The sequence below is a fragment of the Molossus molossus genome, unplaced genomic scaffold (assembly GCF_014108415.1).
Source record: "Molossus molossus isolate mMolMol1 unplaced genomic scaffold, mMolMol1.p scaffold_m16_p_1, whole genome shotgun sequence".
Taxonomy (NCBI): domain Eukaryota; kingdom Metazoa; phylum Chordata; class Mammalia; order Chiroptera; family Molossidae; genus Molossus; species Molossus molossus.
In genome coordinates, this window is record NW_023425344.1 from 36,335,044 (window position 1) to 36,355,684 (window position 20,641).

Genomic DNA, 20,641 nt, shown 5'->3' on the forward strand with positions numbered 1-20,641 from the left:
ATACACCTTAAATAGTAGTCATGTCGAGGTAATCAAGCTAAACAATGCTGCTCTCGAACCCTGGCCCAGCCTCCTCCTTCCTCAGTCTCCCTAAACCTTGGCGTTCACATCTGTAAACAGACTAGACTTGCTAGCAGGGTTGAGGCCGTCTGAGAGCCCTGCTTCCTACGCTGGTGCGCAGTAGAGGGAGGGGCTGGCCGGGCTGCGTGGCTCCTCCCCTTTGCAGGCAGCCCCAGGGGACTGGGCCACACCTCCCGAATGTCCAGGCATCTCCCCAACTCCTTTGTCCCTAAACTTCCCTCTTAGAAGCTTTGCTTACCAGATTTCTGCTTGGCATCTGATATAGTGATCCTAATTTAGGAGTTGGGGTGTGTCTCCTCCCAGGTGAGATATATTTACAGGGGTATCTCCTACTGAGATTCAGCCTCAGTGTTGATTAGTGATGACAGGAGGTTCCCGCTGACTCACGAAGACTGTGTCCTTGGTTCTTTCTGTCCTCTCTCTCTCTCTCTCTTTCTCTCTCTCTCTCTCTTTCTCTCTCTCTCTCTCTTAGCTATCTCATTTATTCTCATGATGACTATATATTTATCCTCATGAAAATGATTGCAAAATCAATGTCTTTATTCCACCTTCTGGACATCTGTACCCGGATACGATACCCATGTGGCATCATGTCCCAAACCAAAGTGTCTTAAATCTCTGTGCAGATGCCATCTTCACCTGGGAGGCCTATGTGGATCACCTTACCTCCCACCCTTCCCCCCAGTCACCATCTCCTTAGAGTGCTTTGTTGTCAGTGATAGCACTTACCAACACAGACATTATGAATTTATTTCTTTGTTCATTCTCTCTCCCACATTAGACTATAAGCCCCATGAGGGCAGGGACTTTGCCTCTATCATTCCTGATGTATCCTTAGCTCCTAAAATGGTCCCTTGCCATAGTAAGTGCTCAATCAATCTTTCCCGATTCATATTTTTTGAAGCCTCTCATTACTAGATTTTTAAAATTAAACCTATTATTTTGAGATAATTCAGATTTGCATGCAGTTGTAAAAAATAATACAAAAGGGATCCAATGTACCTATTACCCTGTTTCTTACTATGATAACATCTTACAAAACTGTAGTACAATATCACAACCACAATATTGACATGGTTAGAGACAAAATACGGACCATTCCCATCACCAGAGGATCTCTCCTGTTGCCCTGTTATAACCACATCCACTTTCTTCTTGCCCCCACACCCTCCTTAAACCCTGACAACCATTAATCTGTTGTCCATTTTCTAATTTTTTCATTTCAAGAATGTTATGTAACTGAAGTTATAATATGTAACCATTAAATTTGATTTTTCACTCAGCATAGTTCTCTGGAGACTGAGCCAGACTGTTACATGTATCAGCAGTTCCTTCCTGTTTGATTGCTGAGCAGTAGTCAGTATGGATGGATCACAGTTCAATCACTGAAGGACATGTGGTTGTTTTCAGTTTGAGGCTAATACAAATGAGGCTGCTATAAATTTTTGTGTATGGGTTTCCAAGTAAACATAAGTACTCATTTCTCTGGGATAAACTGCCAAGAGTGTAATTGCGGGGTGGAATGGTAGTTGTGTGTTTTAGTTTTTTTTTAAGAAACCGTCAAACTGTTTTCTAGAGTGGCTGTACCATTCTACATTCCTACCAGCACAGTATGGTTCTTTCTTTGCCTATAGATATCCAATTGTCCAAGCACCACTTGCTGAGAAGGCTATCTTTCCTTCATTTAATTATTCTCACACCTTTGTTAAAAAAAATCAGTTGGGCATGTTTCGGGGGCTCTATTTCTGGGCTCTCTATTCTGTCCAATTGATCTGTGTGTCTATCCCTCCAGCATTACCACACAGTCTTGAAAACTGTAGTTTATGTAATCATGAAATCAAGTGAACTGATTTCTCCCACTTTGTTCTTATTTTTCAAAAATGGTTTTATTTAATTAATTAATTAATTTATTTATTTGTTTATTTATTTTAATCCTCACCCGAGGATATTTTTACATTTATCTTCAGACATGGTGGGAGGGAGAAAGAGAGACATCAATGTGAAAGAGACACATCTCGTTGCCACCCACCCGCATAATCCCAACTGGGGCCGGGGACGAAGCGCAACCGAGGTACGTGCCCTTGGCTGGAATCAAACCCGGGTCTCTGGTCTGCAGGCCAATACTCTAACCGCTGAGCCAAACCAACCAGGGCCAAAAATGGTTTTAATGCCCTAGCCCCTTGTGGCTTGGTTGAGTGTCGTCCCATGCACCAAAAGTTTGCAAGTTCAATTCCTAGTCCAGACACATACCTGGGTTGCAGACTTGATCCCTGGTAGGATGTGCAGGAGGCAGCCGATAGATGTTTTGCTCTCACATCGATGTTTCATTCTCTCTCTCCCTCTCTCTTCCTGTCTCTCAAAAAATCAATAAAAAATACTTTTTAAAATGGTTTTTGCTATTGTAGATTTTTTGCTTTTCCATATAGATTTTAGAATAATGCTGCTATATCTACAAAAACTCTTACTGGCATTTTGAAAAGAATTGCATTAAATCTGTACATCAATTGGGGAGAATTGACACATTTGAGTCTTACAATCTATGAACATGGTACATCTCTCCATTTATTTAGATTGTCTTTGGTTTCTTTCATCAGCATTCTATAGTTTTCAGCACACAATCCTGTACGTGTTTTGTTTGATTTATACCTATTTCTCCCTTTCTCTCTCTCTCTCTCTCTCTCTCTCTCTAATTATAGATGGTATTGTATTTTGAATTTTAGTGTCCATATTCTATGTTCTATAAATTTTATTTCCTAATATTTTGTTAAGAATTCTTTGGATCTCTATATTAATGAGAAATACTGGTTCATGTTTTCTTTTTATGTCTTATATTTGTTGGGTTTTGGTATCAGGGTAATACTAGCTTCATAAAATGAATCAGAAAATATTCCTCTTCTGTTTGCTGGAGGAGATTGTTGAGAATTTGGTGTTAATTTTTCTTTAAATGGTTGGTAGAATCCTCCAGTGAAACTATTTGTGCCTGGATATTTCTTTTGGGGGAATTTTAAACTGATAAGAACAGATACTACACTTGATCTTAGCCAAAAGGCCCACAAGCAATCTTTTGGGGGAATTTTAAAATTACAAATTACATTTCCTTAATAGTTATAGAGCTATTCAAATAATCTATTTTTATATTGGGTGAATATGGTGGTTTGTATTTTTAAAGAATTTGGCCTGTTTCATCTAAGTTTATCAACTTAATGTCAACATGACGTCAAATTTGTTAGCAACATACATCAGATTCCTGTGTGTGGTGATGCCCAGAGCACTCCCTGTGTATCCTCTTGGCGTCTGCACAGCCTGTACTGATAGTCTCTGTGTCACTTCTGATGTTGCCAATTTGTGTCTTCTGTCTTTGTTGTTGTTGTTAGTCTTTATAAAGATTTGTCCATTTTATTAATCTTCTCTAAGATTCAGCTTTCTTGTTGATTTTCTCTATTGTTTTCCAATGCCATTGATTTCCACTCTTATCTTTATTATTTCCTTCCCTCTACTTTCTGTGGGTTTAGTTTGCTCTCCTTTTCCCAGGATCTTGAAATGGTAGCTTATGTTAATTATTTGACCCTTTTCTTCTTTTCTAATGTGTTCATTTAGTGTTATAATTTCCCTCTGAGCACTGCTCAACCCTGTCCCACAACCCCCCCCCCCAGTTTTATTGAGGTATAATTGACAAATAAAGATTGTATTTATCTAAGGAGTACAACTTGATGTGTTGGTGATTGTGTGAAATAATCACCACAATCAAGCTACTTAGCATATCTGTCTCACCCCACATCATTACCATTTTCTATTCTTGGTTCTTTTGTTGTTGTTCTGATAACCAATAAGCTCTGTCCTCTTAATAAATTTTATGTAACAACACAGTATTGTTAACTATAGTCACATGTCTGCCTGTTAGACAGATCTCCAGAACTTATTTATCTTTCATAATTGAAATTTTGATATATAGTATTTTCATTTTTGTTTGGATAGAGATACACACACACACACACACACATATATTTAATTCTCTTGAGACTTCCTCTTTGACTCCTGGATTATTTAGAAGAGTGTTGTTCCCAGATGTTTGGAGATTTCCCTGTTATCTTTTTTTATTTTTAATTGGCATTAGTTTGAATCCTTTGTGATCAGAGACACATTCTGTATGATTTCAATTCTTTAAACTTTTTGGGGTTTGTTTTATGGCCCAGAAGCTTGGTACAAATTCTATGGGCAATTGAAAAGAATGGACATTCTGCTGTTGTTGGGTGAAGTGTTCTATAATTCTCAATTAGATCATGTTGAATGGTTGTGTTGTTGAGTTTTATATCTTTGCTGAATTTATTCTATTCTGTCAGCTTTTTAGAGAGGGCATTGAAGTCACCATGATTGTGAATTTGTCCATTTCTTGTGTTAGCTCATCAGTTTTGCTTTACATATTTGGTACTTCTGCTGCATACACATTTAGGGTTACTATGTATTTTTGGTGAGTTGGCCCTTTTATCATTATATACGTTCCTCCACGTCTCTGGTAATTTTCTTTGCTCTGAAGTCTACTTTATCTAACATTAAAGTATTCTCTCCCACTTTCCTCTGATTAATGTTTTCACGATGTGATCTTTCCATCCTTTTGCTTTCCACTGGCCTATAGCATCATATTTGAAGCAAATTTCTTACAGCCAGCATGCAGAGTACTGTGATCTAATCCACGCTGCCAATCTCTGCCTCTTAAATGGTGTATTCTGATGGTTTCTATTTAATGTCATTTTGACCTTAGTGCATAAAGATGCCATTTTCATTTTTGTTTTGTTATCTCTGTCTCTGTGTCTCTCCTTCCTTTTTCCTTCTCTGTGAATTACTTGAACGTTTTGTAGCATTCCATTTTGATTTATTTACAGTATTTTTGAGTGTATCTTAAGAAAAGGCCTTCAGTGGTAGCTCTAAGTACTATTTCATATATCCATAACAACACAAACTATGATGGTGCCATGTTACCTGTCAGAATAAAATGTAGAAAACGTCCCTCTCTCACCACCCCTCCCCCCCGTCTAGTGTGATCACTGTGGTGTTTCCTCCGCTTGCACTTAGAGTCGCTGCAGACCTGTTCTCCCGCCCGCTTCTCCATCAGAGGACTTCCAGCACTTTTCAGACCAGCCCTCTTTTTTCTCTTTTTCTGGGACGCTGATGACATGAATGCTAGATCTTTTATTATATCCGGACTATCTTTAGAATAAGAAACGTCATTCTGATAAATTGCAGGGCCGCAGTTGACCATTTTTCTCTGGGAGCCAGGCGCGCCTCCAGCGAGCCCACGGCGGAGCCCTGGCCGCCCAGCGTAGCACGTGCGGGCCCGCCCGCCGCTTCTTACTCAAAGCCGGTTGGGGCTGCACAGCCTTTAATGGCCTTTTTATCTGTTAAAGAAAATTTTGTAAAGGAGATATAGAAAAGGCAAAATGGAATTTGGAATAATGGGAAGACTTTTCAGAGAAAAAGATCAAAGTGGTAAAAAAGATTAAATATAATGCTTTGTGGAAAGGCTGGCTCTGAGCGTAATACCCCTTCAAAGAGGCTTGAAGAGAATGAATGGTTCTCAACATTCCTAGCGCGGTCTTCACTCCAGTGATTTCCACTTGATTAACAGTTATGGAAGCAGTGGGGTCTCCGTTACTGAGGGCCAGTGCTTGCGGCTGAAGTTTATCAGTGTTTATACAGACAGCCAAGCCCATCGCCTGTGGAAGGGCTGGTCCCCTCAGGTGTGGGCTCATGCCTTTGCTGCCCGGCCAGACTAAATCCTGCCTGAATGACAGATGCGAGTCTAATGTTAAAACAGCATCCTCTGTGCCCAACCAGGTAGGCAAGCGCATCCGGACTTGGCACTCTGCTATGCCTTGGAAGAAAACCATGATGCCTCCCAGCTGCAAGAGAGGCAGACGGGGAGGAGGAAGCTGGGGCCTGACATGAGACAGGGCTACAAGGAGAGGGCAGTGGATTAGTGGCTGAGCAAACCATGCCTTGTGCCCAAGGGCAAGGCAAGAAGAGTTAAGATCCCACAACAACCTTCCATGGACTTTCAGGAGGAAATGGTGTGATTCCAACAAAGGCCGAGACATCGTGGTGGAGACTAAGCGTCACCTGGAAAGTATTTCTATGGTTTGGGCTCACCAGAAGAGCTCAGCCCATTGGTGGGGAGTAGGTGAGAATAACAGAACATGACCCAAGTATCCCTGCTGAGTGCTGGGCTCTGAATCCCTGGCCTTCCCATCCCACCAGACCTGAACTGCTTGCTGCCTTTGTTTCAGGAAACTCTCCCACTACCCAGCGCCCCCTGTAGGGGATTTACTCACCTCACCCTTTGACAAGTATTTAAATAGACCCGGATTTTAACACCAGCCACTACCCTGCTCTTCAGTAGAGCACTTCTCTTATGCTCTCAAGCCTCAGTTTCCTGATCTGTGAAATGCTCATGTAAGAATTCCAGCGTGTGTATTAAATACCAGTCTCTGGTCTTGTAGGCACACTTAGATGCATGAGATAAAAAACTCAGGAGAGGAAAAAGAAAACACTCTATCACCAATATGAGAGTTCCTATATCCATTTTCTGAATTTGCTTCAGAAAATTCGAATCAAGGCAGCCTTGGTGTTAATTTTCCCCACACATGTCACCCACCCATGTGGCTCCTGCTAATAAATGCCTTTTAATTCTTTTAAGGAGATGTTGCATCCTCAATTGTCCAGCGTCCCATCCTAAGGGTAAGTCTGCAGGGGTTCTTGTAAGGCCTCCTGCTAGAGCTATGATCTAGCTCTCCAAATTAGCAGAGATGCTTCTGCAAACCAGCAAGAGGTTATTTACCAGAAGCCACAAGACGTCGGAAATTCTATTCCTAAAAATTTATCTTAAGGAAATATTAATCTTAAGGAAAAATGGATATGCAAGAAGTTAGTAAAAATATGAGTTATGAACTAATTGTACATTCTATGGGCATAGTTTAATAATTTGTACAATACTGTACAAAGATTGAAAGATTTAAATACGAAGCCTTTGGAAACAGAAAATGTTTTTGATGTACCGTTAGGCGAAATGGCAGAATAGAAAATAGACATTGATTTGTGGTTGCAAATGTATGAAATGCTTGTGTGTGGATGAGCATGGGTGGATAGATAATGGGCAAAATGAAGCATTACTTGAAGGTGCTGGAAATAGAATTCGTCTTCTCAAATATTTGTTGATGCTGTTGCTATGACAACTTACAAAAATCTTTAAAACAATTAAGTAAACCAAAGGCACCGAAGACGTGGACTCCCTAAGGCAGAGCGAAATGATACGCTGCCTACAAGAGAAAATTCCTGTTCTGTAGCTTAGGAACCGGTTGTAGCTCACCTGCTGACATTTGTCTTCTCGCTGAGGGAGGAAGCCACTGTGGCCTGGTAAATCTTCAGTATGCGACTCACAGACATCAAAGCCCCCAAACCCACCTAGCCAGAGCTAGAATCACTTGCAGCCTCCACCGGAATTTTACAATGATTGATTTCCTGTCCAGAGAAACTGGGTCTGGGTGGGAAAAAAAAGTTTAACTTATACGCCTTTACCATAGGAATCATATGGCCCATGCTTTTGAATAATTAGTCCTTTAAGCCAGGCTAAGCTTGTAAATAAATTCATTTTTCCTGCCCTATGGGAATCCATTCACTCATTCTTTCATCCACTTACCATGCCTTTATGAAACATCTTTCATGTGTCCAGCCTTTGCCTTGCATAAAGAATTAAAATGCATGAGAAATCATCTTATCAAAGAGCTCAAAATCTAAGTGGGAAAGACAGACCCATTTCCAATGTTCTGCAGTGAGTTATGGCCTTGCATTCATCCTCTGTGAAGGGGAGGGAGGAATTCTCACCTCACAAAGTTAAGGCAGGACTTCGTGAGATACCACATGAAGAAACACCCAGGCAATAAGTAGTGCTCAGAAAATATTCCTTTCCTTCCTGTTTACAGTGTGTGTTGGACGGACGTTGTCCCTCTAACATGAAGGAAGAAGAGCATCCCTGGATTTTTGCCGGTGATAGGCAGGGAAGGCACCTCAGAAACAGGGGCTCTCCTGCTGGGCCCAGGAGAATGGGTGGGATTTCTCCTGGAGGAAGAGAAGGGACAGAAACATTCCCGACAGAATGAGCGGGGTGCAAGGCCCAGAACGCTGGGACCGTGCTCCATCTCTGCCCCTCCGGAGTATTCTTTATCACACTTGATTCCTTTTTTCAAAATTAGGTTACATGACTTTCAACATTCTGTGGAAATAAATGAAGACCAAATGAGAACAAGCAAAGGCTATTTATTCAGAGCTTGTGATGAAAAGGGAGTGCGCACCGTCATTTACTTCGGCAGAGGCTAGGAGCAGGCAGGGGGGTGGGAAACAGGAAGGCTCCAGGGGTCCCTGATTCAAGGCTGCAGGCGGGCTGGCTGGAAGTGGGGCATCCTATGTGATTGGTCAGGGGTGCACATTCAGGTTTCTCTGATTGGTCCTAATTTGAAAGGGGGGAGGGGGACAAAAATTAGGGAAGCTGTCAGTTATTAATCAAGCCCTGGCCATTTTGGGCCGATCATTACAGAAGTTATTGTTTGGCTTCTTGGACTGTCACCATAGATAACCATCTGACTTGTTACAAGTCTGACTTACAGCAGGCTGGCTTCCTGGGCTTGTTATTCTACATATTTAGTTGGTTTTCTGGGCAGGTCGCTGCAGGTTGTGGGTCAGATTTCTATTTTAAAATCTGCTTTGACATTGTTTATTTATATATTCAGTCTCTCATTTGAAATTAAATGTCCCAGGTCCCCCATCTCCCTTAGACTAAAAGTGTCTTTCTCTCCCCACGAGGGTTCACCTGAGGACTGGCTTGTGTTCAAAGGACTAATTCTGAAGGCGTGAAAGAGTCCCACACCCCACCCCAGGCCCCAAGCACATGCTTTTTTCTTTTGCACACAGTGTCACGGACACCCTCATGGTCCAGGACCTTCCCTCTGGGCAGTCCTGGCCCCGGCCTGGGCACCTGCCCACGTTCTGTCTGCAGGCACATCCTGGCTTTGCCTGCCTCGCTGCCAGAGCCAGAACTCAGTTCACGCTCAGGAAACAGGATTATAATTGGCAGCAACTCTAATTATGATTTTGCAAAAGACAGATTTCCCCACAGATGGGTATTTCTTATATTTCTCTCTATCCGAAAAAAAACAAAATTACAACTTTTCCCCCAGTCAAAAGCCCTTCTGTGAAAAGCTTGAATAATAGAGCCCAGACCTGATGTTTTTCTAATAAGCAGGAAGAGAAGTCAGAGAACTGGGAGGTATAGGGAGTTCATATGCCATTTAGACTCTCTCTCTCTCTCTCTGAAAATCAGCTGTCTCCATCGCTCCTGGCAAATGCTGAACTGCAATCAGGCCTTGGATGAATTCTCTGACAGGTGCTCACAGTGACGCTATTCCGGGCTGTTGATTAAAGAATGATCCGTATGTTTTAGGTGCCAGATGTGTAGGCAGCAAAGTCAAAAGTTAGTTGAAAAAATGTAGGAGGAGCCTGACTGATATTTTCCCCAGATGGACTGCAAGGGTGTCTGCAAGTGAATGAAGCATTATTTTTTTAGAGGTTTGATCATAAAAAATGAAAGAGATAGTTCTGATTAGAAAGAAAGAAAGAAAGAAAGAAAGAAAGAAAGAAAGAAAGAAAGAAAGAAAGAAAGAAAGAAAGAGGAGGGGGGAGGAGAAGAAAGAAAGAGCATTCAAAAATAATTTTTTTAAATTTATTTATTTCTGTTACAGATGATTCTCCTTTTCCCCCCACTGATTCTCTCCTTCCCCTCCCTCCCTCCCCGTCCTGTCCCCAGCTTTGTTGTCCATGTCCACTGTTCATGCACACATGCATATAAGTTCTGTGGTTTATCTCTCTCCCACCACACCCTCTTCTGGGGATTGTCAATCTGTACCCCACTTCCACGTCTCTGGGACTACCCCATTCCTCAGACTGTTATGTTCATTATATTCCACAAATAAGTTACTTCATATGATACTTGTCTTTCTCTGTTTGGCTTGTTTCACTTAGGATAATACTTTCCAGGTCTCTCCATGTCGTCTCAAAGGATAAGAGATCTTTCTTACAGCTGCATAGTACTCCATTGTGTATATGTATCACTGCTTTGTTATCCATTTGTCTACTGATGGACATTTCGGCTGTTTCCAGATCTTAGCTATTGTAAATAGTGCTGCTAAAAACATGGGGGTACATATATTCTTTCTGATTGGTGTTTCAGGCTTCTTAGGGTATATTCCTAGAAGAGGGATCACTGGGTCAAATGGCAGTTCAATTTTTAACTTTTGAGGCAACACCGTAGTGTTTTCCACAGTGGCTGCACCAGTCTGCATTCCCACCAGCATTGCACTAGAGTCCCCTTTTCTCCACACCCTCGCCAACACTTGTTGTTTGATGATTTGTTGATGGCGGCCATTCTGACAGGTGTGAGGTGATAGCTCAGTGCTGTTTTAATTTGCATCTCTCTGCTGATCAGTGATGTTGAGCATTTCTTCATATGTCTCTTGGCCATTTGTATGTCCTGTTTGAAGAGCTGTCTCTTTAGCTCCTCTGCCCATTTTTTAATTGTTTTTTTTTTTTTTTTTGTCTTCCTTCTGTGGAGTTGTATGAGCACTCTATGTATATTGGAAATTAACCCCTTATCTGATATATCATTGGCAATGATGCTCTCCCATACAGTGGGTTGCCTTTCCATTTTGATGATTGTATCTTTTGCTGCGCAGAAGCTTTTGAGTTTGATGTAGTCCCATGTGTTCATTTTCTCCTTTGTTTCTGTTGCCTTAGGGGATGTATCAGCGAAAATTCTGCTGTGTATGATGTCTGAAATTTTGTTGCCTACAGTTTCTTCTAGGATTTTTATAGATTCATGGGTCACATTTAAGTCTTTTATCCATTTTGAGTTTATTCTTGTTTATGGTGTAAGTTGATGGTCTAGTTTCATTTTTTTGCATGTAGCTGTCCAATTTTCCCAACATCATTTATTAAAGAGGCTGTCTTTACTCCACTTATGCTCTTGCCACCTTTGTCAAATATTAATTGAGCATATTGCCTTGGGTCCATTTCTGGGTTCTCTGTTCTGTTCCACTGGTCTACATGCCTGTTCTTGTGCCAGTACCAGGGTGTTTTGGTTACAGTAGCTTTGTAGTATAACCTGAAATCTGGTAATGTGATCCCTCCAACTTTGTTCTTCTTTTTCAAGATTGTTGTGGCTAGTAGAGGTCTTGGTTCCATGTGAACTGTTGAAGTATTTGTTCTAGTTCTGTGTAGTATGACATTGGTATTTTGATGGGGATTGCATTGAATCTATAGATTGCTTTGGGTAGTACGGACATTTTAATAATGTTAATTCTTCCAATCCATGAATAAGGTACGTGCTTCCACTTTTTTATATCTTCCTCTATTTCTTTTTTCAATGACCTGTAGTTTTCTGTGAATAGGTCTTTTATTTCTTTGGTTAAGTTTATTCCTAGGTATCTTAATTTTTTGCCGCAATGGTAAATGGGATTGTTTTTTTAGTTTCTCTTTCTGTGAGTTCATCATTGGTGTATATGGATGCTGTCGATTTCTTGACGTTAATTTTGTATCCTGCTACTTTGCCAAATTCATTTATTAAGTCTAGTAGATTTTTGATGGAGTCTTTGGGGTTTTCTGCATATAGTATCATGTCATCTGCGAATAATGACAGTTTCACTTCCTCCTTTCCAATTTGGATCCCTTTTATTTATTTTTTTTCTGTCTGATTTTTGTGGCTAAGACTTCCAGTACTATGTTAAATAAGAATGGCAAAAGTGGGCATCCTTGTCTTGTTCCTGTTCTTAAGGGAAATGCTTTTAATTTTTGCCCATTGAGTATGATGTTGGCTGTAGGTCTTTCATATATGGCCTTTATTATGTCGAGATATATCCCTCTATTCCCAGATTGCTGAGCGTTTTTATCAGAAATGGGTGCTAGATTTTGTCGAATGTTTTTTTTTTTTAGAGTCTATTGATATGATCATATGATTCTTATCTTTCATTTTGTTTATGTGGTGTATCACATTTATTGATTTGTGAATATTGTACCAGCCTTGCATCCCTGGGATGAATCCCACTTGGTCATGGTGAATAATTTTTTTTGATGTATTGCTGGATTCGATTTGCTAGTATTTTGTTCACGATTTTGGCATCTATATTCATCAGGGATATTGGCCTGTAGTTTTCTTTCTTTGTAGTGTCTTTTTCTGGTTTTGGAATTAGGATTATGCTGGCCTCATAAAATGAGTTTGGAAGTCTTCCTTCTTCAATTTTCTGAAATAGTTTGAGGAGAATGAGTGTTAGTTCCTTTTTGAATGTTCGGTAAAACTCCCCTGTGAAGCCGTCTGGGCCTGGGCTTTTGTTTGCTTGATTACATCTTCAATTTCTTTTCTTGTTATTGGCCTGTTCAAGTTTTCTATCTCTTCCTGGTTCAGTTTTGGGAGACTATGTGTTTCTAGAAATTTGTCCATTTTGCTTAGATTGTCAAATTTGTTGCCATATAATTGTTCATAATATTTGTTAACGATCCTTTGTATTTCTGCAGTGTCAGTTATTATTTCTCCTCTTTCATTTCTGATTTTGTGTATTTGGGTTCTCTCTGTTTCTTGGTGAGTCTAGCTAAGGGTCTATCAATCTTGTTAATGTTTTCAAAGAACCAGCTCTTTGTTTCATTGATCCTTTGAATTGTTCTTTTGGTCTCTATGTCATTTATTTCTGCTCTGATCTTTACTATTTCCTTCCTTCTACTTGCTCTAGGGTTTTCTTTTTGTTTGCTCTCTAGTTCTTTAAGTTGTGAGGTTAGATACCTGTTAGAAATTTTTTTTGCTTCTTGAGGTAGGCCTGTAGTGCTATGAACTTCCCTCTCAGAACTGCTTTTGCTTCATCCCATAGATTTTGTGGTGTTGTGAGTTCATTTTCATTGGTCCAGGAAGTTTTTAATTTCTTTCTTGATCTTCATGGTAACTCATTCATTGTTCAATAACATGCTATTTAGCCTCCATGTTTTCAAATGTCTTTGCATGTTCTTGTTGCAATTGATTTCTAGTTGCATGCCATTGTGATCTGAGAAGATGCTTGATATGATTTCAATCTTCTTGCACTTGTAGAGACTTAGTTTGTGCCCTAACATGTGGTTTATCTTTGAGAATGTCCCATGTGCACTTGAGAAGAATGTGAATTCTGCCGTTTTGGGTGTAATTCTCTGTAGATATCTATGAAATTCATTTGATCTAGCACTTCATTTAGGGTCTGTGTTACCTTGTTAATTTTTTTGTCTAGAAGATCTATCCATCAATGTCAGCGGAGTATTGAAGTCCCCTGCTATGATTGTATTGCTATTGATTTCTCCTTTGAAGTTCTCCAAAAGATTTTTAATATATGTTGGTGCTCCTATATTGGGTGCATATATGTTTACCAAGATTGTATCTTCCTGTTGGATAGATCCTTTCAATATTATAAAGTGACCTTCTTTGTCTCTAGTTATGGCCTTCATTTTGAAATCTATTTTATCAGATATGAGAATTGCTCCCCCAGCTTTCTTTTTTTGATTTCCGATTGCTTGAAAGATTTTTTTCCCATCCCTTCACTTTCAACTTATGTGAGTCTTTTGTTGTGGGGTGGGTCTCTTGTAAACAACATATAGATGTGTCATGCTTTCTTATCCAGTCAGCTACTCTGAGTCTTTTTATTGGAGCATTCAAACCATTCACATTTAAGGTGATTATTGATATGTACTTGCCATTTTTGTTTAGTGTGGTTATATTTTTCTTCTTATTTCTTCTACTAATTACAGCAGTCCTTTTAGCATATCTTGCAGTGCTGGTATGGTGCTAATGTATTCCCTTAGCCTTTTTTGTCTGGAAAGCTCTTTATTTGACCTTCTATTTTGAATGATGGCCTTGCTGGATAGAGTAGTCTTAGATTCAGATCCTTGTTTTTCATGACCTAGATTACTCCATGCCATTCTGTTCTAGCCTGTAGTGTTTCTGTTGAGAAGTCAGCTGAGAGCTTTATGGGATTTCCGTTGTAGGTAACCTGTTGCTTATCTCTTGCTGCCTTTAGGATTCTCTCTTTGTCTTTAATTTTAAGCATTTTAATTACTATGTGTCTTGGTGTGGGGCTGTTTGGGTTCTTCTTACTTGGGGCTTTCTGTGCTTCTTGAACTTGAATGCCTTCTTTCTTCACCAAGTTAGGAAAGTTTTCTGTCACTATTTCTTCAAATATATTCTCTAACCCTTGCCCTTTTCTTCTTCTTTGGGGACTCCTATAATGCGAATGTTATTATGTTTCCAGTTGTCCCACAGTTCTCTTAAGCTGTCTTCCTGTTTTTCAATTGTTTTTTCCTTTTGGTTTTCTGATTGGTTTATTTTTTTCTACCCTGTCTTCTAATTCACTGATCCGGTCCTCAACTTCCTCTGCTCTGCTGGTTAGTCCTTCCAATGTGTTCTTAATATCTGCTATGTCATTCTTCATTTCCACTTGGTTGGTTTTCAATGTTTCTATATCTTTACTTATTGTGCTGATATCCTTACTCATGCTGTTGAGCTTCCTCGAGATCATGGCTCTGAAATCTACCTCTGATCATTTGCTTAGCTGCATTTCATTGATCTCATCTTCGATAGAGTTCTCTTGTTCTTTCTTTTGGGATTTGTTTCTTTGTTTCACTATTTTGTCTATCTCAGTGGGTTTTGGAGCCTGCTAAATTTTCACTGTGGGTGTTGGTGTTCTGCTGTTTGTGGCTCCCTCTACTGGGTTTGGATGAGCCTGGGTGGGCCCACATTAAACACCACTGTCAAGTCTTACTTTCCTGGGTAGATTTGCAAGCCCAGGAAAGGTTTGGTTATCCTCTGCCTTTTTTCTGGTGGCTAGTAGTCTCAGTTACTCAGTGTCTTGGAATGTAGCTCTGGCGTTCTGCATAAGAGGATTTCCAGAGGGTGGGATAGATGCTGGTTGTTAATGAGACTCAATTTGCAATTTTTGGCTCACCTTGGAATGGCTGAATCCGAGTTGGGGGGGGGGGCTGCTGCTTTTCCCTACAGCTCTGGGAAGGAGCTACCTCTGCTGTAGCCCCCAGGTGAGTGGCTGTGGCCATTTTAGCGCTCTGTTCTGGCTCTCTGCGCTCTGGAGCAGGCTTGGTCTTTATTCCCCAAGGGCGCTGCTCACAGCTAAGACTGCTGCTGTCTGTGGGCCCCCCAGCTCGCCACCCTCTCATGCCTCCACAGATCCTACCAGTGTCCCTGGTTATATGGTCCCGTCCTGCTGCTTTTCTGTTGCTTTTTTCTGAGGATTTGTCTTTATTTCAGTTGTAATTCCCATTTAGTCCTGGGGATTGTCTGCGTAGGTTCTACTCAGTCCGCCTCCATTTTCACATCCTCTATGCCTATCTTGTGTGCAGCTGAGTTGTACAGGCCTTTCCGGTGCCCCTGCACCCTGCAGGTCCTGTGGATAACTGGATGGCACAGTCTCTGCTGGGTTGCACAGGCCTCTCTGGTGCTTCAGCACCCCACAGGCCCTGTGGGTAACTAGATCGCACAGTCCCTGCTGGGTGGCACAGGCCTCTCTGGTGCCCCTGCCTCCTGCAGTTCCTGCGGGCGAGCAGCTCGATCGTACCAGTGTCTCTTGGGCTCCGGCTTCCCACTGCTCTTGAGAGCTACTGGACTGCACAGGCCTCTGTGGAGCCCCAGGTCCCTCCGCTGGTGGCTGGGGAAGTGCTGCTGCCCCATGGGGCTCAACTCCTGCTCAGCTTTTGCTGTAGTTTTTGGGGATGGGTCTCAGCTGCAGGTCTGTGCTTCTGTTGCCTGGGGATGGATGTCTGCTCCCCAGCCTCTGTTGCTGGGGTATATCTCGACTCTGATCAGGCTGCTACTATGGGGGATGGTGCTGGGCTCCGGGCTGTCTGCAGCTTCCGCGACCGGCACCTTGGGAGCTCCACTCCTGTGCACTGGTCTGTGTTGACACAGGGTGTCCACTGGTCCGATGGTGCCAGGTGCACTGGTGGCTCAGGTTGCTGGGCCCTAGCCGCTCCCACTGCCTCCTCCCAGGGAAGACCCAGGATCTTCCAAAATGATGGGACCTCCCTGTGGTGCAGGGAGAAGCGCCCTGAAGGCCCGCTCACCGCGGTAGCCGGCTGCTCCGTCCACAGCACAGGCACCTTCTGCTCTGCGGCTCTGCCCTGCTCGGGTGTGGTCATGCACCTTCACGTCCACTCACACTCTCTCACACTCGCTCACTCTCTCACACTCACCCTCCCTCCGGTCCTGCCCGCCATCTTCCCAAAAATCATTTTTAATCTGCTTGGACCTCAATCAGTTTATTTTTAAAGGTGGCTTCTATTTACGAAAATCAATGGAAGCTGAATGCCCGCTAGGTTAGCTGCGGGAGACAGGGTGGTCAAGGCCGCCACCATGTCAAATGGAGCGTAACTGTCACATGTCGCGGCTCCTCATACACTGCTCTGAGCCACACGAGGACTGTTGGGTGATGGAAGAAGGAACTTTGGCTCAAAAGATATCTGTCCTCAAATTACACATTGCCTTACTGTATGCAAAACACAATGCTTAAATCTATAGTGGATGATAAGGTGACATCTGTCTAAGGCAGTAGTTCTCAACCAGTCTATCCTGCCTCCCAGGGGACATTTGCCAATGTCTAAGGAGACATTTTCACTAATTACAATTTGCGAGATGCTACCAGCCTCTAGTGGGTGGAGCCAGGGGTGATGCTAAATATCCTCCAATGCATAGGACGGCCTCCCCAACAAAGGAGGATGTGGCCCCAAATGTCAGTAGTGCCCGGGAGAAGTCTGGTCTTGAGGGAGCCGTCTGCTCCATTCACTGAGGAAGTGAAAGTTGAAGGTGAGGAAGGTAGCTCTGGGATATATTGGCTACAAGGGGGAGGCAAGTTCCAAGAGGAAGTGGATTATGGGCTAACAATTGTTTCCATTCTCTTCCTCACTGTCACCTTCCCTGCCCAGCCTTGCCCTCCTGGGGTGCCCCATGCACCAGCCAACCACTCTCTAGGCAACACATGCCTCTTGACCTGTGCGGTTTGTCCCTGCGCCTGCTATTCCTCCTTCCCTTTCTCTCTGGCAATTCCTGAACTATCCTTCAGGGTCCTATTCAGATGTTAGACACCTCCTTTGTGACACCTTCTCTGACCCCTCCTCCTAGCCCACCCTGCCCTACGGGCAGAGAACATTCTCTCCCTCCCCGCCTCCCACTGTGGCACTCAGCTCATGTACTGTGATTGTTTCTTTACTTTTTAGAAAAAACTGAACTCCTGGAAATTAGTTCCTAAATCTTGCATCATGTCTAACATCTAGTAGGTGAGCAATCATTTTATGCCAAATTATTCCTCTAAAAAGATCCCAAAGTACTATGTCTTTCCTGCAGGGAACCCAAATTTTATACAAAGAAACTGCTTTTGTTGTATCTCAGGGAGAACACGTGTTGTCTGGGTTGTACGGAAATCACCCAGCACACCTGACACATAGATGTTATTAAATAAGCATGCACAGGTGTGAGGTATCCCACCCTTTAGCTGTTATAGACTAAAGATTACCACTGAGCAAAGTGTAATTCTGCCTAGTTCCTGTCGCTGCCTGTCACCTGCACTCAGGCCCCGGACACATGTGGCCAGGAGACCAGGTGTGCCACCAGAGCTGTGCTTCTTATCATCACAGAGGTGAAACTGAGAAGGGCCTGCCCGGTCGAGGACTGTCTTGTCCCGCCTCCTTGAATCTGACTGGGTATAGGATCAGTCTCACCAATGGAATGTGAGCAGATGCGATGTGTGTGCTGTTGGCCTGAAGCCTTTAAGAAGCAGGCAAGCCTGGTGGGAAGGTAAACCGGTACAGCCACTGTGAAAGACAGAATGCAGGGGCTGCAAAAAATTCAAAATAGAGCTACCCTAAGACCCAGCGATTCCTCTTCTGGGTATCTACCTGAAAAATTTAAAAACATTTATTCATAAAGCTATATGCACCTCGCCCTGGCTGGGTGGGTCAGTTCGTTGAACATTGTCCCGTACACCAAAAGGTTGCAGGTTTGATCCCTGGTCAGGGCGAGGGCAGGAGGCAATCAATCAATGTTTCTCTCTCTCACTCTCCTTCCCCTTCCTCCCGCTCTCTCAAAACAATAAAAACATATCCTTGGATGAGGATTTTAAAAAAATATATACGCACCCATATGTTCATTGAGCATTATTCATGGTGGCCAAGACATGGAGACAACCAAAGGGTCCTTTGATGGACAAGTGGATAAAGAAATGGTACATATATACAATGGAATACTACGCTGCCATAAGGAAAGATGAAATACTGCCATTTATGACAACATGGATGAACCTTGAGAATAGCATGCTAAGCAAAATAAGTCAGACGGAAAAGGACAAGAACCTCATGGTTTCACTCATGTGGGATCTAAAACTGAAAGCAACACACAAGCAAAACAAAGAAACTCATACAGACAACAGCATGGTGTTTCCAGAGAAAAGAGATGTGTGGGGAGATAGTAAACGGTCAAGGGGGTCAAGTATATGGTGGTGGAGGGAGACCAGACTTTGGGTGGTAAGCACACAATGCAATATACAGATGATGTATTCAGAATTAATTGTACACTTGAAATTATATTACTAGCCAATGTCACTTCAATAAATTCAATTTTTTAGAAAAGAGGAAAAACAAAAGAAGCAGGCATGCCTCCTCCACACTCTCTTTCCTCTTCTCTGGCTGAGTGCAGATACCAGTGAAGCCCTCGGGGGTGGCGAAACCACAAGAAAGGAGGAGCCTGTGTCCCTGAATCACTGCAGTAAGGAGAGACGCCACCAGAAACCTTGGGCTATAATACCAGCGTGAAATCAACTTTGATTACATAAGACATGCTTTAGGATCAATTTGTTACAGCAGTTTAGCCTACCGTAATCAACACATCATGTTTTTATAATTAAAACAAATGAAGCGGTGTCCGAGGTGAAAGACTGAACATAATGCTTACCTCCTCTCCCTCCCATGATTGCTAGGGAATAACAGCCAGGACGGGAGGGGCCCTCAGAGCATGGGAGATCTTGGCAAGCCCCCAGGAGATGGGAAGCAGATGGAAGGGTATTGATGGAAGTAGAGGAGACAACACAGCATCTGGTCCAGGCAGGCCCCACAGCTGGAGTGTCCCCAGCAGCCTGCCTGACGGGGTCCTGGACACCTGAGCCTTGGAAACTGCAGGTGGCGGGCTTGCAAAAAATTCATGCCCGCCACATGCAGTGGGGTAGAAAATAAAAGTATCGTCTAGTGGTTGCTCTGTGGTACAAAATGCCACCAGTGACACCCACCCCGCTCTGTGCTCAGAACAACCAGCAGCCAGGCATTAGCCCCAACCAACAGAAAGAGCATTGTTTTCTTCTTAGAAAGGCCCCCTAAGCTACCTGGGAATAAGCAGGATAGCCCTGGGACTGTTGGTGTCTCAGGTAAATCTCTCTGCATTGTGATGTTCGGAGGGGCCCCGGGGTGGGGGTGATGAACAGCTCACCTTCTCACCTTAGCGTGAACCTGTCGGCCAAGAAGCTCTGCTCCGTAAACAGAGCTCGAGCCCTCCTGTGTATCAACTTTCCTCTGAATATGAGGAAGTAACGGAGGAGCTCCAGAGATGAAAAGAAACTGAAATGTCAGAGAAAGACTAAGAGAAGCAAACTCCCAAGGAAACAGAGAAATTCAGAGAACTACAGAGACCCCTCCTGCCTACACCTCTAACACATGGTCAGAATATTAGAGAAGATGAGGCGTCCGTGAGCGGGGGCCATGAGAAAGGGACATCAGAGAAAAAGAATGGGATCCGGGAAATGAGCCATGTGGTTGCTGGGGAGAAGAAACGAATCTCCTGCCCAGAAGATTTCCGGATAAGTCATGTGGATACTCCATTCTCAGGGAGGGTGTGTCACTCGCCACTCCTTCACTGCGGACTGTCATAGTGACTTCGGAAGAACAGAGCGTGACGAGGGAGAGGAACGTTCAGAGGGAGGAACGTGACAAGCACTACATCAACAGTCATAAGTCATGTTGCTAGAATGTGCCCTTGATGGCGTGATGAAAATGACATGTTACCTCTGCCGTCTTCCTCCCAATAATCCTGAACCCCAGTTTTATCATGAGAAAAATATGAGACAAATCCCGGTAGTGGGAAAGGAACCAAAAGAGACATGGCAGTTAAATGCACTGTGGTGTCCTAGATGGGACCCAAGGACAGGAAAAGGACATCAGGTAAAAGCTAAGGAAATCTAAATAAACTATGAATGTTAGTCAATAATAATGTATTAATATTGGTTCGTTAAGTGTAACCAAGGTGTCCTACTCATGTAAGATCTTAATAGCGGGGAAACTGGGTGCAAGGTATATGGGAACTCTCTGTCTTTCCAACTTTTCTGCAAATCTAAAACTGTTGAAAAAATAAAGTCTATTTTTGAATTGTGGTTACAGCCAATAGACAAATTGAAAGAAAAAGCTGAAG

The 20,641-nt window shown here is 42.7% G+C and overlaps 1 pseudogene; it reads right to left on the reverse strand.

Moving 5' to 3' along the window:
- Positions 1 to 2,929: 2,929 nt before the first annotated feature.
- Positions 2,930 to 3,142, reverse strand: LOC118620986 (annotated as a pseudogene).
- Positions 3,143 to 20,641: the final 17,499 nt, after the last annotated feature.